At 39.9% G+C, this 18,662-nt stretch overlaps 1 protein-coding gene across 6 annotated transcripts in view; it reads right to left on the bottom strand.

Annotated features, from left to right (window-relative positions):
- LOC108011912 (calcium/calmodulin-dependent protein kinase kinase 1) overlaps positions 1–18,662 on the bottom strand; it is a 244,973-nt gene that overhangs the window by 204,759 nt on the left and 21,552 nt on the right. The window contains exon 1 of one of the 6 annotated variants that reach the window (XM_036822280.3): positions 4,521–4,653. The exons of the other annotated variants lie outside the window; for them this stretch is intronic. The gene's annotated coding sequence lies outside the window, so the exon portion shown is untranslated. Of the gene's footprint in view, positions 1–4,520; positions 4,654–18,662 lie in introns of those variants that run through there. 6 annotated transcript variants of the gene reach the window in all.

The raw sequence follows: 18,662 nt of genomic DNA, 5'->3' as shown, positions 1-18,662 counted from the left end.
GTACGCTTAACAGCTTGTCTGCCATTGACGATTAAAAACAGATTTCCAGTCGTTCCTAGCGTAAGTCCTATCCCACCATGTAAAGTCGCGTAGTGAGTATTCTAAATAAAAAGCGCGGTAAAACGATGTTTGGGCGGTAAGACTATCGGTCGGTCTCCGTAGTTTACCACAAACTCTTAGAATGTTTTGGTCGACCAATTCTGAATTCCGAGGTATACAACTCTTTCTGTAGTATCCAAACGATCGTTGCTAGTGCCTTCGTCAGTTCGGATAACGTAAGGGAGACCGATAGCCGCTGTTCAGGTTTTCGTTGCTTGTTGTAAACAAATCGCAGCATGTAAGACGACACGGCGAGGACTTTGTTGTAAGTCGGAGTTGCTTGGGTAGAGTGCAGCAGCAAGGACCTTTCATTGACACAGACCATATCCTTGCCACTGCTTGAGAATGATGTGGTCGGCCATAGATCGCTTTCCCGTTTTAACCATTGTGGGCCTCGCCACCATAACAGATGTGCTGATAAAAAAGGCTGGATTGTTTGCGGTGGGTACATGTTTGGGTAAATGTTTGCCAACTTGATAGTTCGTCATACATACAAAATAGGACGATGGTAGCATCCGCCCGAAAGAATGTTGCCGGTGGATAGTGATGTGTGCGTAGTTCTGATGTTATGAATTTTGGAAAAGTAATTGCAAGGACTGCACCTGAAAGCTCCACACGAGGAATAGTCATTGGTTTCGTTGGTGTGATTCAGCTGCGAGACGCATTTAATCCTTTAAATGGTTTCCTTTATGTCTTGTACGTATTGGGAGTCCAATACTCCGAACAACCCATTCGTTATGTTCCCAACCAAGTTCAGGGCTATTCTCTTTTGTCTCCGGTCGCTAAGCATCTCTTGTACACCTCAAAATTCACTTGTTTCTTGTTGTAGTGCCTGGGTTTTTGAGTCACAAGTTTGTTCTCTTGAAAACCACCCTGCCAGTCCTGCTACCCCTTGTTTGAATACCATAATTTCTTGAGCCAGGCCTTGCAGGCAATCCTCCATTCTACTGATGCCATTGCGATCCGGCTCTTTATTTCTAAATGTGTCCCTGTTATGTTGAATGGTGTAACCCTCACCGATGGCTCTAGGACTAAAGCTTGGTGAATCGTGGTAACCGCCGAAACGGTTCTGGTTGTGATTTAATTAATATTAGTTTGTGTCGTTTACTGTTAAGACTGCCAGTCGATGTATTGGTCGGGTGCTTTCGGTCGGATTGGCAGCTTCCGGGTTCATCGGTAGTTATAACCAAATAATAATCAAAATGTAGCAATTCAATCGAGATTGCACAACATTTGCAGCAAGTCAGCTCTTTTTACTAACACAACACAAAGCCGCAAGGGGCGCTATAGACTAGTTGACTCTATAGGTTAGGATGCGCTATAGGCTATGTCTGTTAGTGAAAACTCCTCGCACTCTCTTAAGCTGAGTAACGGGTATCTAAAAGTCGAGGGCATCGACTATAGCGTTTTCTCTTGTTTTTGTTTTTAGTCTTTGTCTGTAAGAATCCATTTTTAAATATTGTAAGAAACAATCCAAATATCATTAATATTCTTAGTTCGGTTCTTTTTTTTAAATTACAATATATTTCCTAGGGTCGACTTAACTCGAGGCTGCGCTGATAGCAACGCCAGCAGCGGAGCTGCCGCCTTATGTGTTTGTATAAATGCTTCCTCTGCTGTAAGCGAGAGGCGCGCTGAATAATATACATGTATTCCCCCAAATGTTCTTAATACAGTGGGTACTCCTGATATGTGCATATTACATGCCACTCGTATGGGAAATTTACCAAGAATTTGCTCCGAAAGTCCTCGGATACTTGGTCCAAGTTTTTTTGAAATCACCACGTTCAGACAGGGCACAGATGATTGGCATATCATTACTGGACCCATTGGAAGAAGATCTCTGTGAACTCAAGTGCTGAGGTGGGTAGGAATTCCAGTAACAGATTTTTATCGATTTTTTTTCTTACAGCAATCTAAAGCAGGTAGTAGTTTGGATAATGCGTGCAAAAAGAGTTTGGTTAAACTTCCATTCAAAAGAGGATGCTGACTACCGACGAACTATCTGATGCAGAAATCAAGATATGTAAACTGGTCCAGCAAGAAGCATACGCAAATGAAATTGAGTCATTGTTAAATAACAAAGTACTGTCAAAGGATAGTGCAACTTATGGACTTATGCCTTACATAGAGACGGCCATTTATATCTTACGGGTCGAATAAATGAGGCATCGTATCTACCGAGCTCGAGACAGAGACCTATTCTGCTTCCGAAAGGTCACAAAGTGTCCCGTCGAAACAAGAGATACATTCATATAAATATCATCATCAATACAAAGACCGTTATATTTTGTTTTCGGTAGACATATACGGTAGTAAATTGAAATATAACATTGTTTGAATATTTCTGTAATTAATTTTTAGTCTTCTAAAAATCACAATGCTCCCAAGGGAATGACCTGAAAGGGTATAGAAACTTCTGCCAAAGATTCGAATTATTTACAAAACAAAGTCAAATGGCTCCCCTGTGGATCGACGGCAAGAAACCTTTCACGATGATATTTTTAGGGTTAGCCCAACTGTGCAAAAAAAAACTTTTTCGAATTCTCCTGTTTTTCAGAACTCATAGATTTCACAGCCGCTGAAAATACCACCTAATCTCTTTCCTAATCAGCACTTACCACTTTTTCAGTTAAATAAGGTGACGTTTCTGGTCATTCAAAGTTTGTTTTCCGTATTTGGCGAAAATGTAAAGGGCAGAATTTCCAATTTAATACCGCGCTTTTTAAATCGATGTTCCTTTAGCTCTACGTGGTTTACCCGTCAACTAGCTTATCCAGTACATTTCCGACAGTTATCATAATAAATGGTTTCATAAGTAACACCAAACTTTTCTTTTCTTTTGTCAATTCCAATTACTTGAATATATTTCCTTAATGAACAAGGGGAACAATTCTGCCAAGTCCTTCCCTGTGGTGGAGGTAGCGTCCAGTGAAATACTAACGGACCTAAGCGAGTTCGTCTACCATTTAAACGAGAACATTCTACCCTGGGCTGTCTTTCGACATTGTATCAACACGATATACGATTCTCTATCGCAAACGCTCAAGCAACCCTGAGTTAAAAAAACTATTTGATGATAAATCATGGCAACATGCGGAAAAAACGATTCACGAAAAGCTTTGACACACATTGAAGCTATAAATTTCACGATTCGTGTACAGATCACAAAAACATGAAAGCGAAGTGCAAAGCTTCTCAGCTGCGAGCTAAGAGGATTCAAAGGGTTAAAGCCAATCTGCTCGGTATTACGCGTACAGGAATATAGATCAAAAACAAGGAAGAACGCTATAGTCGAGTACCTCGACTATCAGATACCCGTTACTCAAAGGGAAATGGAGATATGCAAGCAGCAAAGCGAAATTAAAATGCGCCACCTACCGGCGGTAGACAGATTTAAGCGTTATGGGCGTTAGAGTGGGCGTGGCAAATTTATTTTTAGATCAATCGATAGGTATTGACGACACCAATACATTTCAGTTAAAATTTTTTATCTAGCATGCAAATTGTGGGCGTCACAGGTTTTCGCGGTTTATGGGCGTTTAAGTGGGCGTGGCAATTTTTTAGGTCAATCGATAGGTATTGATGAGAACAATACATATCAGTTAATATTTTTTGTCTAGCATCAAAACTGTAGGAGTTACAGTTTTGGGCGGTTTGTGGGCGTTAGAGTGGGCGTGGCAGTCTACTGAAACAAACTTGCGCTGCGTAAGAAGCTCAGGAATCTGTACGCCAAATTTTAATAGCCTAGCTCTCATAGTTTCCGAGATCTCAGCGTTCATCCGGACAGACAGACGGACAGACGGACAGACGGACAGACGGTCAGACGGACAGACGGACAGACGGACATGGCTAGATCGACTCGGCTAGTGATCCTGATCAAGAATATATATACTTTATGGGGTCGGAAACGCTTCCTTCTGCCTGTTACATACTTTCCGACGAATCTAGTATACCCTTTTACTCTACGAGTAACGGGTATAACAAGAGAAAACGGTATAGTCATCAATTGCCCAGTCGGACTTGTCCATAGGAAAAATGTACTGAAAAGGGCTGCAGGTTCACATCCCCATTATGGACAAAGTCCATTCGCTTTTATTAACTGTCCAAAATTTTCAGTACTGAAACGTTCGCGACCGCTTCACATAGAAAAGTCCTATGGAAAAAGGCCTGAAACCCCCTGAAAAAGTTTACGTGGTGCCAATCCCTGAATTTTTCCTATGGAAATTGTTGTGGAATCAAGCACCACATGCCTGACGGTCCGACTGGGTGTGCCTTGGGGCACTGCGCAGCAACAGCCTAACACCAAGAACGATTCGCCGCGACTCTGCCACCAGCAATGATTTGCTGTCAGCAGCAGCGACGCCGGCGACGCTTCTTCTTGAGCAAATAAAAAGACTTTTATATTATCATGGAATTACCTTATCCCGACATCTAATTAACTTCGATCCGTGCAATTATAAACCTGCATAACTTCGTCAAACCACAAGGAAGGAATCGGAGGGACTCCTAACCGAAACTACTAGAAGTCCAAGACGACCAACGATCAACGCAGGGGAGGGATATTGTTATTTCCAATGTGGGATGATATCGGTCTTCTGGGACAACAAGTGCGTCAATTCTACATACCGTGACTTCACACGGATCTAAAACAAATACAAGATCGAATTGTATGTTTAGTGAGTAACGTAATAAAGGGAGATCGGGGAGATTAAAATCACCGTGAACAATCAAGAGATCCCTGTTGTAAAGATGCTACAAAAAAATTGTATTGCAGACAATGGGTACTCACAAATTATTAAGTCAGGTCCAAGTAAAAATAAGAACAGGTTACATAAATAGATAAGGATTGCAAACAAGATTTTACACTAAGGAATTCAATGTTGTTAGGGCTATGAGTGTATATTCTCTCCGATGTTAGACAAGAAATAACGGCAAGCAGCACCCCATCCCCCTACAGGAAAGGCGATCGGTTCTATAAGTTGTAAAATTTCTGAACAGAACTTCTGAGTCTGATATCTTCGGTTTCAGCGAATTCTCCGAAAAGGCCAGAATATCTTCATTAAAAGCGGAGAAGTCAGCAAATAGCTTAGGTAAATTCCAAAACATCTGCAGATCAGGTTTCAGGGGCTTATCGATACACAAATAACTGCTTTCTTATGGATCAACCAAGAGTCTCTTTCTTCCCCCACCAGCAATCTGAACATCGACGACGATTTAGAACATTGTTTTTTTACTATCTAGGTCGACATTGAACTGTTTGAATTCAGCAAATATTAGCTTATTAAAAAGTTTCGTAAAGCGGTCATTGGTCAGCGCCATCTAGCCATCTAAGTCACGGTCTATTTTTACGCTAGAGGCAGAATTCCACAAAAATCCACTCCAATCCTGTCAACAAGTCCAGTACATTTATATTAAAATCTCTCTTGGAGCATTTTTTATATTTTAAATTTATAATTTAAATTTAAACAAGGAAGAACGCTATAGTCGAGTACCTCGACTATCAGAACCCGTTACTCAAAGGGAAATGGAGATATGCAAGCAGCAAAGCGAAATTAAAATGCGCCACCTACCGGCGGTAGACAGATTTAAGCGTTATGGGCGTTAGAGTGGGCGTGGCAAATTTATTTTTAGATCAATCGATAGGTATTGACGACACCAATACATTTCAGTTAAAATTTTTTATCTAGCATGCAAATTGTGGGCGTCACAGGTTTTCGCGGTTTATGGGCGTTTAAGTGGGCGTGGCAATTTTTTAGGTCAATCGATAGGTATTGATGAGAACAATACATATCAGTTAATATTTTTTGTCTAGCATCAAAACTGTAGGAGTTACAGTTTTGGGCGGTTTGTGGGCGTTAGAGTGGGAGTGGCAGTCTACTGAAACAAACTTGCGCTGCGTAAGAAGCTCAGGAATCTGTACGCCAAATTTTAATAGCCTAGCTCTCATAGTTTCCGAGATCTCAGCGTTCATCCGGACAGACAGACGGACAGACGGACAGACGGTCAGACGGACAGACGGACAGACGGACATGGCTAGATCGACTCGGCTAGTGATCCTGATCAAGAATATATATACTTTATGGGGTCGGAAACGCTTCCTTCTGCCTGTTACATACTTTCCGACGAATCTAGTATACCCTTTTACTCTACGAGTAACGGGTATAAAAAGGTACTAATAGGGCGATATGCAAAAAAACAATTATAAACACCTCAGTCAATTTGATACTGGGATCAAAAACAAAAATGTAAACACACAAAAAAACTGTTCTATCAACTGAGCGTGGCTAACGAAACACAAACAAAATGAGAGATTACAGAGAGCTATGATAAGTAAATCCAAAAACAATTAAAACGCATGCGCAACAGAGTACAAACTACAATAACAAATGCACAGGTTAAGGTAGAATTTAGTTTCGTTAAATGGCAAATATTAAAAAAACAACTAACAATAAAAACAACGATTTAGAACACAAGCACGTCGGTTAAGATAGGCTTGGTTAAAACACAAAACACCAGCACCATAGATGTAAATAAAAACAAGGAAGAAAGCTATAGTCGGGTATCTCGACTATCAGATACCCGTTACTCAGCTAAAAGGACCAAAGGGAAATGGAGACATTGCAAGCAGCAAAACGAGATTGAAATGCGCAACCTACCGCGATCACAATACAAGCTTATGTGGGCGGTAGACAAATTTAAGCGGTAGAGTGGACGTGTCGTTGTCTTGGGTCAATCGATAGGTATATTTCAGTTAAAGTTTTTTATCTAGAATGAAAATTGTGGGCGCCATCTAAATTTGAAATCCAAATTCTCCATCTTTTATAGTATCCGAGATATCCGCGTTCATATTTACGATTTTTTGAAGTTTATGGGCGTTAAAGTAGGCGTGGCAAACTTTTTTTTTGGGTCAATCAATAGGTATTGATGAAAACAAAACATTTCAGTTAAAATTTTTACTCTAGCATCAAAACTGGAGGAGCCACAGTTTTGGGCGGTTTGTAGGCGTTAAAGAGGGCGTGGCACCCCGCTGAAACAAACTTGAGCTGCGCAGGAATCTCAGGAATCTGCATGCCTAATACCAGTATTGTAGCTCTTATAGTTTCCGAGATATCGGCGTTCATACGGACAGACGGAAAGCCGGACATGGCTCAATCGACTCGGCTACTGATCAAGAATATATACACTTTATGGGGGGGAAGCTCTTTCTTCTGCCTTTGACATAGTATAGTATAACCTTTTAATCTACAAGTTACGGGTATAACAAGTTAGAACGATATAGTCGAGTGCCTCGATTACTAGATACCCGTTACTCATCTTAAGGGACCAAAGGAAGATTGAGATATACAAGCAGCAAAGCGAGCTTTGTGGGCGTTTGTGGACATTAGAGTAGGCGTGGCAAATATTTTTTCAAACCAATCGATAGGTATTGACGAGACTAATACATTTCTTTTGTAAATAGTGTAAGTATTCTGTTATATTAGACATAGGAGAAAAAATGCCCCATGTAAATATTGACAAGGCACGAGAACCGAGAATAAGTTAAAATAAAGGGAAATTAAAAGTTTTACACTGTTCATTTTTTTTAAATTAACTTGCGCCACCTCCAAAGCTACGGAATCTAAATCTGAAATCCCAATTATCTATCTTTGATTTTTTTCTAAATCCTTTCGTTCATATTTCCGGTTTCTTGAAGTTTGTGGGCGTTAAAGTGGGGGTGTTAAACTATGAACTCTTTAAGCGTAGCTTGACATCTGGAGAAAACTGCCGCTCGACACTGCCTTCAGAAATTAATCGCCCTGTGGCATAAACACAGATTATGAAGTCTTAGTAATAATTGAGAAAAACTCAATAACCTCATAAGAAAGAATATAACTTAAATTGTTATAAAAAAACAATAATAGGACAGAATAAATAGCTTAACAACAGTTTCAAATATGTTAGCCAACTAAATTCAGAAAGATAATCATCTGAGTAACGAAATAGTTACAGGTCTCCAAAATCAAAATTCTTAACAAAGAAATAGTGAACATCACATATGGAATCGTCGTGTGTCTGTTTTTCATAATAAAACATCTATCATTTACTTCATTATAAATCCTGTATAAAAACCGACTATTTATAATATTCTTGTAAAAACAGGAGTAAAATATTAAGTCATTGTACACTTGAAATCAAAACAAATTTTACCTTACCCAAAAATTGTAAATCAACCTATTAAATTGTACCATGAAACGAAGTTTAAATTTACAAAGCTCCAATTAACATTAAAACATTGCAATCCTATTTATAGGAAAATTAAAGTTTTTTTAAACATTATTAAATATATTTAAAAATCTAGTAAAATTCCTTACAAATGACAAACATAATATTATGGGCGAAATAATAATGACGCATGCAAATTTAATAAATAATTAATGTATAAAAATATGAATTCAGAGCTCAAAAAAAATCTTCAAAAGGTTATGGTTTTATGTAGGCAGATTAAACAAGGAAGAACGCTATAGTCGAGTACCTCGACTATCAGATACCCGTTACTCAAAGGGAAATGGAGATATGCAAGCAGCAAAGCGAAATTAAAATGCGCCACCTACCGGCGGTAGACAGATTTAAGCGTTATGGGCGTTAGAGTGGGCGTGGCAAATTTATTTTTGGATCAATCGATAGGTATTGACGACACCAATACATTTCAGTTAAAATTTTTCATCTAGCATCCAAATTGTGGGCGTCACAGGTTTTCGCGGTTTGTGGGCGTTTAAGTGGGCGTGGCAAACTTTTTTTTAGGTCAATCGATAGGTATTGATGAGAACAATACATTTCAGTTAAAATTTTCTATCTAGCATCAAAACTGTAGGAGTTTCAGTTTTGGGCGGTTTGTGGGCGTTAGAGTGGGCGTGGCAGTCTACTGAAACAAACTTGCGCTGCGTAAGAAGCTCAGGAATCTGTACGCCAAATCTCAATAGCCTAACTCTCATAGTTTCCGAGATCTCAGCGTTCATCCGGACAGACAGACGGTCAGACGGACAGACGGACATGGCTAGATCGACTCGGCTAGTGATCCTGATCAAGAATATATATACTTTATGGGGTCGGAAACGCTTCCTTCTGCCTGTTACATACTTTCCGACGAATCTAGTATACCCTTTTACTCTACGAGTAACGGGTATAAAAAGAATCGTTGCTAGCCTTAAACAATTATGTCTTAATCATATGCTTAGCACAACAATAAGTCTATACAAATACTTCTAATCCGCGGTCAGCCGGAGGTGTCCTCAGTTACAAACAATACCCGCCGTACATTTACATCTTCGAAGTTATCTCTTTCACACTCCAGACTGAGAGTCTTAGAAAATAAGAGAGGGAGCGGGAACGAGTACAAATCCAATGAAATGCATAGTCTAATTGGAGTTGTGTGAGACTAAGTAGCTTAGGCAAACTGACGGCTCGACTGGTGTTCCTTCCAACGTTTACTTTTCTTCCAGCTAATCCCCCTTTCCAATAGATGGGGAAGATTCAGCTTATCATGCTGTCCTAACCTTCAGTTCGGATAAGAATAACATTTTTTTTGAATAGCGTTCCAATTCTTCATTCCGCATGTTGCATAACACTCTGTAATATTTATTTAACGTAGTTGCCGATCAGATTTAAGTTTTTTTTTCTAACTGGCTCCAAATGCACTCGGTGACGGCAGAAAATGGAAAGACCAACTGTGGCCCGCGGATCTCGCTTGGAGCTGCTCTCTATTTATGACTCCGCCATTTTCCTTAGAGTGACAACGAGCTCCGTTGCCTTTTTCGTTCCGAAAACGTACACCCCAGAACTCTTCTACTACCTCACTTGTAGTGCCTGTACCGACCAGCAGATGGCAAAACTATACTTTTTAACTCCTAGGTGGCGGAACAAATCATTACCAGCCACAAGCGTTACAAAAAGGGTTTCAAGTTAGCATCAGCAACATTGCAACATTTTTTGATCAAATACCAAAAATGCAAACAAGAACATCTGGTCCAGAGCAACTGCCCAAAACAATTTGTGCGTCTTGGCGAACTGCGCAGCAACGGCCTGCCATCTGCCAACAACTATCTGCCGCAGCTCTGCTGTCAACGACGCCGGCGACAACCACAACCCATAGCGTAGCTTAAGGAAATCTTAAGAATAAGTCCCATTTTTGATATTTCAATAAATTAAATGTTTCTTCTGGAGCAAATAAAAAGACTTTTATATTATCCTGGAATAACCTGGCGCCCGAGCAGTGACCCAAATGGAGGACATCTAATTAAGTTCGATCCGTGCAAATATAATTCTGGGCAACGCCGTTGGAACACAAGGAAGGAGTCGGAGGGACTCCTAACCGAAACTACTAGAAGTCGAAGACGGCCAATCATCGGTGGAGTACAAGTACTGTGACGTTGTGACAAGTACTATACACGTTGTAAGTCGCAGGATCCCGAATAGGAAGCAAAAACGAGAACAAAATGTACTGGTCGTCCGTCACGATCCCCTGTAAATAACCTGTTTTGTTCTAAAAAAAAATAAGAGGCAATATAAGATAAGAAAGGAAGCAAACTTCGGCAAGTCGAAGTTTATTTAGGATTATGAAGGTCGTTTCTATACTTTTCCGACTTACAGAAATCTTAAGATAATGTTCCATTTAAATTTACTAGCGTAAATGTTTAGCCGAAAACTAAATAAAACTGTTTTGAATTATTTTGACCAATGGCAGCTATATGATATAGAAGACCGATTTGTATTAATTAGATTCGAGATTATTGAAAATAGATAAGATAATTATTTTCTTATTATTTTCCAATTAATAGTCAGATTTTAATTATGGCAGTTATATGATTCCAAAATATTAAAAGCATGATGTTCTTAAGAAGATCCTTGCAGAGGTTAAATTAATAAGAGTCAGAAGTTCCCAACAGCGCAGAAGACGTATCCGACCCCATAAAGTATATATATTCTTGATCAGGATCACTAGCCGAGTCGATCTAGCAATATCCGTTAGTCCATCGCTCTGTCCGTTTCTTAGCAAGCTAGTCTCTTAACTTTAAAGCTGTCGCGATGAAACCTCCCCAAAAGTCTTATTTCTATCGCAGGTAGTATATAAGTCGGAACGAGCCGCGATTTAGAAACTATATTCTATTTTTATACCCGTTACTCGTAGAGTAAAAGAGTATATTAGATTCGTCGGAAAGTATGTAACAGGTAGAAGGAAGCGTTTCCGACCCCATAAAGTATATGTATTCTCGATCTAGCCATGTTCGTCTGTGAATTTGTCCGTATGAACGCTGTGATCTCGTAAATTATAAGGGCTGCAATACTGGGATTAGGCATGCAGATTCCTGAGATTCCTTCGCAGCGCAAGTTTGTTTCGTCAGTGCGCCATGCCCAGTCTAACGCCCACAAACCGCCCAAAACTGTGGCTTCTACAGTTTAACTAAAAATGTTAACTGAAATGTATTGTTCTTATGAATACCTATCGATTGACCCAAAAAAGTTTACCACGCCCACTTTAACTTCCGCAAACCGCCCACAAACTTCAAAAAATTGTAAATATGAACGCTGATATCTCAAAAACTATCACAGATAGACAATTGGGATTTCAGACTTGGATTCTGTAGCCTTGTTCGCAGCGCAAATTTGTCACGCGAATATGCCACGCCCACTCTAACGCCCACAAGCCGCCCAAACCGTGGCGCCCACAATTTTCATGATAGAAAAAATTTTTTAACTGAAAAGTATAAGTCTTGTTAATACCTATCGATTGGCCCAAAACAAAATTGCCACGACCAGCATCCCTGGACCACTCCACCAACAACTCCCTCTTTTCCTTCGCCGGCTGGTGTTATTTGCGGGTTGCTTCAAGTTAGAGGTGCAAAAAGTAGGCCTCCATCTTCCACATCCTCTCCTTCGCCTTGGCCACGTCGATCCGCTCTCTCTGGGCGCCTTTGGCTTTGGCATGGCGGTGACCAGCAGGATGGCGCTGTGGGTCGGATCTATCGCCCCTTTCAGTCGCCATAACACTAGATGGCCTTTACTGATATTTCCCTTTCCCCCCTTTCTTTTCTCTCTCCGGGCGACCCATCTGTTCTCTCGTTGGCGTATGGACTTTTCTTTTCTAGCCAAGCCAAACGGTCCCGACCTTTAAGCCGTACTTTCTCTCCCCTTTCATCAGTGACACGTAGTAGTCGGTTGTGTTTCGTGTGATCCGTTGACTTCGGTGAGTGTTTTTAACAATTAGATTCCTGCCCTGCGTGTGGCGTGCTTGTTTGACTCCGGCTTTGTCCTGACGCCGAAACAGTTGGCACTGTCTTCCTGGACGGCTATGGTTTTACGTTCACCTGACCACGGCTTTGGCCTGACGACTAAACGGCTTTTTTTATCCTTATTCTTGTAAGGATAATGTCGTCTTACTGTTTATTATGTGTTTTTCCTTTCTGCGTAGCGCAATCATGGATGACTCTGGCTTACCTTCGACGGCGAATTTTGTTGCCTCGCAATCTGTGTCAGCCTCCATTGCAAATCCTTCGTGGTGTTCGCATGCCGATGTTCCTCGCCTGTGCATTTTTGTTGTGTGGCTTTAACTCTCTAACGTGGATAAGAAAGAAGCAGAAGTTCTTTGTTTTTATGTGGGTTGTTTGGCAAATCAGCGCTGAGACGAAATCAATTACTTTATACGGTCGTCGTAACTAGGGGTCAGCTTTGCGACGAATCCATTAGTCGCCTTTGTCTCTACCCTTCAGTTCTGCAGTAGGGACGCGGTGACATGCCTGAAGGCGAAAAGGCTGCTGACGTCAGCAGAGAAGTCAGCGCAGCGTAGAAGACTGCCGACGAAAACGGTCCTTCAATAAAGAGAGGCAGATATTCTGAGATTTCCCTCTCTTTCTTTGTCCTATAATCTGCCTGAACTCCGCGCCCGCAAACACATATTTCGTCCAGTCCATTTTTTTTGCGTCTCTCCGTTATGTTTGGCTAGCGACTAACATTTCGGCGCGCCAACAGCGAAGAGAAAACAAAAGAAATCAAGCAAAGGGGTGAGAGAAAGAATTGTTGCATTCTGTTTGAGTTATTGAAAGGGAAGCAAGCCATTTAAATTGTGCGCAGAAGATTTACTTTTTTCGTTTCTTAAAGTGAAAATAATAAAGTCAGGCAAGTGTTACATAAAGTTTAAGATGTGCATTGATCTTAGTTTAAAGTACGAAAATTGTGAAAAGTGGATGATGAAATGCTTTGTTCCAATAAACACGCGCAAAGGGTTATACACAGCTCTAAAAGGTAAATATACAAATAAACAAATAAAACCCATTTTTTAAACATATGCCCAAAATTTGTCAGGAGCGTTGGCCAAGGATTCGGAGGCACCGGATAAATGTTTAAGGAAGGCGATGACCAATGTAAAAAGCAAATTAACGAAACATAAAGGTAGGCTCACTAACAACAATTGTCCTTTAACAAAAAACCTAAATAACACTATTTCATTAAAATGAATTTATATGTATAAGTTAACACCTAGAATGCTAAATGCTTAAGTAAGAGTATCGCCACACGCGCAAAATCCCAAACAAAAACAAATTGGTTATAAGCGCGAGAAAAGCATAGGCACCAATTTCCCAACAGTAACCCTATACTGGCCAGAACGTTGCCCAATAGGCCCCCAATTGAGTTCAGCAGCCACGTGCGCTGAGCTTGCACTTCCCACCTTACGATCGTGGGAAAGCTTCAACGCTGGGTGATTGAACCCAACGCCGAGTGCATTTGGCAACAACAATTATTGCCAAATTAAGTTGACCAATCAGAATAAGAAATGGTCAACTGCACCGCGGCAGCAGCAATATCAGCAACAGCAACCAATTAGGACCGACCACATCAACAACAGCAGCGATGTTCAATGACGATAGCAGAGAACGTCAGCAGAGGCAGCAGCAGCAGCGGCAGAAACGGCAGCAGCACCTAGGCTACATTATTAATTATTAACATAAGAAAAGTTAGTTGTAAATCTGAACTCAAATAATAAAGTTTGTAATTTTTTTTAAATAAAATACTATCTAAACTTTTAACTGGCGCCCGAACAGGGACCTGATATAAAAGTTCGCGAAAGATACAAGTTCCGCGCTTCGCGACGAGCAGTAAAAAAATCCTGCCGGTTCGGTAAAATTATCCTGCCTAATCCGTACGAAAAAAACCGACCACCGAAGCCCGGAAGTGCCACAATTAAAGTGCCGTTCCAGAAAACGCTACAAAGTGACACTCCTGCAAAAAGGACTTGTACATGGTGGACATATCAGGCCAAACTTTATCGCTGTGATTCCCTTTAGTATCCGTTCGGAGGGAACGTGCAAACAAAGGTGTAAAGGAGGTGCCCAAGTAGACCCGCATTCTGGAGAAATCGCTGCAACGTGGGACAAAAAGGAAAAACACCAAGATTACCGGCACGAGAGCACACCGAGATATAATTATTCTGTAAGCATAAAATTAAGCAAATATTCCAAACAAAAAAAGGAAACATTAATTGTCAAGCGACAAACAAATTCCGTGAAAAGGAAAAGTATAATAACTAACGAATAATTAAATTGATAAACAAAGAATCAAAGAATTTTAAAATTAAATTAAATCGATCGCAAAATTTTTTTACAAATAATCGTTACCTATCAAATTTAAAGGAAAATATTTAAGGATTAAAAATCTATATTAAGAATTAAGAAAACACAGAGCACTTAAATTCTAAGCTCTAAATCAAGCCTTATAATTTTTACAGCACGAAATAATTAACTATTTTAGGACTATTTATTTAGACTAGGAAACCTTACAGGCCCTTCCTCAACTACCCATGCGCGACTTATGACCGAGAGGGATATCGAAGAAATAATAAAAGGTGTCTTAGAAACCAAATTAAGTGGCTTGGTGAAAGAAATAATTAAACCTAATAATGATTTTTCGCAATATACAGACCAAACAATTAAACGAGAACTAGCACACAACCTTAGTGAATTAGACAAAATACCGGACATTGTACGATTGCTTAGGGAATTTTCAGGAAACAAAAGTGAATATTCCTCATGGAAAAAGAGTGTAGCACGAGTTTTAAAAATCTATGAAGGGAGAATTGGTTCACCAAAATATTACGGAATTATTTTAGCAATCCGCAATAAAATTACTGGACAGGCAGACGCAGTGCTAGAATCATACAACACCCCACTCGACTGGACAGCTATTTCGAAATGCCTAACATCGCATTTTGCCGACAAACGAGACCTTAAAACTTTAGAATACCAGCTCTATGCCCTCGCTCAAGGAAACAATACTATAGTCGAGTTCTACCAAACAGTCTACCAACAGCTATCCCTCATCCTGAACCAAGTTAGTAACATGGACGTTTCACAAGAAACCATACAATCGTTAACAACTATGTACAGGGAAAAAGCTCTAGACACTTTTGTTAGAGGCCTAAACGGAAATCTAGCTCAACTGTTAGCAATCAAAGAACCGCACGACTTAGGGCACGCACTACACCTATGCAGTTTGCTTGAGAACCAGACCACTAGAAACAATCAAACACCTAAAAACATTTACTCAGGAAAACCGCCTACACTACCACCAAGAACTCACCAACCGTTCCGAATGGTAGGAGCGAAACAAAATTTTCATCCCCATTTATACCACAACCCTAAACAGATGCAAGTAGTAGCCGCAACCGGGAAATTCCCTTTCACACAAACCACCCAACCTAATTATTATAATCAAGCTAATTCAGACCAAGCAAGACAATTAACACCCTATATTTCCCCGACACCGCCCCCCCGACCCCAACCAAAAGCAGTACCTATGGAAGTTGATCAATCAATTCGATCGCGTCATATTAACTATATGAATAAGCCGGCGAACAACGATTATTCTGGGAAACGACCTCTCAGCACTGCTAATGTTCAGAACACTAGCAAGATGCCAAGACAACTTCATATTCAAACCGAGTCCGAAACTACTACACAACAGGAAACGCAAAATGATACAAATAGTGCAGAGCAGGAATATTACGAAATGGCAGAACATAATAACATAGGCGAACTTCAAGAAGAATTTACTTGGCAAACTGATACAGAACAACAAGAATACATTGACATGTCCGAGCTCTATTTTTTAGAATAAATCGTTCCTCACTACCTTATTTTAAAGTAACGACGGGGAACAGAAAAATCTTAAAATTTTTAATAGACACAGGCTCAAACCAGAATAACATCCAACCACAACTGGTACCAAACCCAAAACCAAACGAGAAAAACTATTCAGTTAGCACTGTGGGAGGCAACAATAATATTACACAACACACGATTCTTAAACTCCCCAATATCTCAGATAAACCAATGAAATTTTTTCTACTAGATACACTAAAAACATTCCATGGCATATTAGGCAACGACACAATGAAAATATTAGGCGCAATTATAGATGTCAAACACGATACACTCATTCTTGAAAACAAAAGGAAAATTAAAATTCACCAATTAGCCGCACAAGCCTTTAACACAATAGGACCACAAGTCAGTCATATGACCGAGTCACAAAAAATAATTATAAAAAACCTTGTACAAAGCCACAAAAACTTATTCGCCGACCCAGACACAAAATTAGCATACACAACTAAAGTAGTAGGAGAAATAAGAACTTCATCAGACTCCCCAGTCTATGGAAAACACTACCCATACCCAGCTTCACTAAGACAGGAAGTAGAAAAACAAATAAAATGCTCGAAGATGGCATTATTAGACCTTCACGTTCTCCGTATAATGCACCCGTTTGGGTAGTTCCAAAAAAGTCAAGTCAGTCCGAAGAAAAAAAGTATAGATTAGTAATAGATTACAGGAAACTCAACGACGTCACTATCTCTGATCGGTACCCTATCCCAGAGATTGGCGAAATTATCGCACAGCTAGGGGATAATAAATACTTTTCAGTGTTAGACCTTAAAAGTGGATTTCATCAAATCCCATTAAAGGACACGGATATCGAAAAAACAGCCTTTGCAGTAAACGGTGGAAAATATGAATTCACCAGGCTCCCATTTGGTCTAAAAAACTCGCCATCTATTTTCCAAAGAGCCTTGGACGACATCCTGAGGGAATACATAGGGAAAATTTGCTATGTGTACGTGGACGACATAATCGTTTTTAGCAAAAACGAAGTAGAACACGGTCAGAACCTCGAAAAAGTATTTTCAACCCTACAAAATGCCAACATGAGGGTACAAATAGAGAAATGTCATTTTTCCAAAAACGAAGTAGATTTTTTAGGGTATACCATCTCACAAGACGGAGTTAAGACAAATATCGACAAAATAAAAGCAATTTCAAAATTTCCGATTCCGAAAACGTTAAAGGATCTACGATCTTTCTTAGGCATGACAGGGTATTATAGAAGATTTATTAGAGATTATGCAAAAATTGCAAAACCACTAACCATTCTCCTCAGAGGAGAAGAAGGTCGCATATCAAAAAATAAATCAAGCAGGACAGCTATTAACTTAGACAAGAAAGCAATAAATGCTTTCGAAAAATTAAAAAATACACTCATCTCCCGAGACGTCACCCTAGCATACCCAGATTTTGGAAAACAATTTCAGCTTACAACCGACGCGTCAAGCTATGCGATAGGCGCAGTCTTAGAACAAAACCATAGACCAATAACATTTATCTCACTTACACTCACAAAAACCGAAGAAAATTACGCAACAAACGAAAAGGAAATGTTAGCCATCGTGTGGGCACTTCAAAGCCTAAGACATTATCTTTACGGATATTCGAAAGTGGTAATATACACAGACCACCAGCCCCTAAGTTTTTCAAATAGTGTCAATAACCATAATGCGAAACTAAAACGATGGAGAGACCTTATTGGCGAATATAATCACGAAATTAAATACAAGCCAGGAGTAGCTAATGTAGTAGCTGACGCACTTTCTAGGGCCCCGGCCGAAATAAATTCACTCAGCTCCACAGCAACCATTCATAGCGTCGAAAGCTCATCTCACAATCTTATATTTTCTGTAGAAGCTCCCATTAATGTTTTCAAAAATCAATTATTCCTACTCATGGACGAAACGGACTCAGATACTTTTGAAATTCCATTCCCAACCTACCATAGACACATAGTAAAAAGAAGAGAGTACACAGAAGAACAAATAATAGCAATCCTAACATGCAGACTAGATCCCAGATTAATAAACGGAATTTTTACTTCCGAAGAAGTAATGGGAAAAATACAAAATATTTATCCCACATATTTCAGTTCATATAAAGTAAGGTTCACGCGAAAACAAGTAGACGACGTCACGTCCGAATTACAACAAAATAAATTAATAACTCTAGAACACAAGAGAGCGCATAGAGATGCGAAAGAAAATAAAATACAAATACTTAAGAATTATTTTTTCCCGCAAGCTCAAAAGAAAATTCAAGCAATAGTTCAGTCCTGCCAGACCTGTAAAGAATCTAAATACGATAGGCATCCGCCAAAGGGCGAAATTCAACCAACACCTATCCCCAAATATCCAGGAGAAATAGTCCATG

The sequence above is a fragment of the Drosophila suzukii genome, chromosome 3, assembly GCF_043229965.1.
Source record: "Drosophila suzukii chromosome 3, CBGP_Dsuzu_IsoJpt1.0, whole genome shotgun sequence".
In the NCBI taxonomy this organism is placed as follows: domain Eukaryota; kingdom Metazoa; phylum Arthropoda; class Insecta; order Diptera; family Drosophilidae; genus Drosophila; species Drosophila suzukii.
The sequence above is the reverse complement of the archived record's forward strand: the minus strand, read 5'-3'. Positions and strand labels throughout refer to the sequence as shown.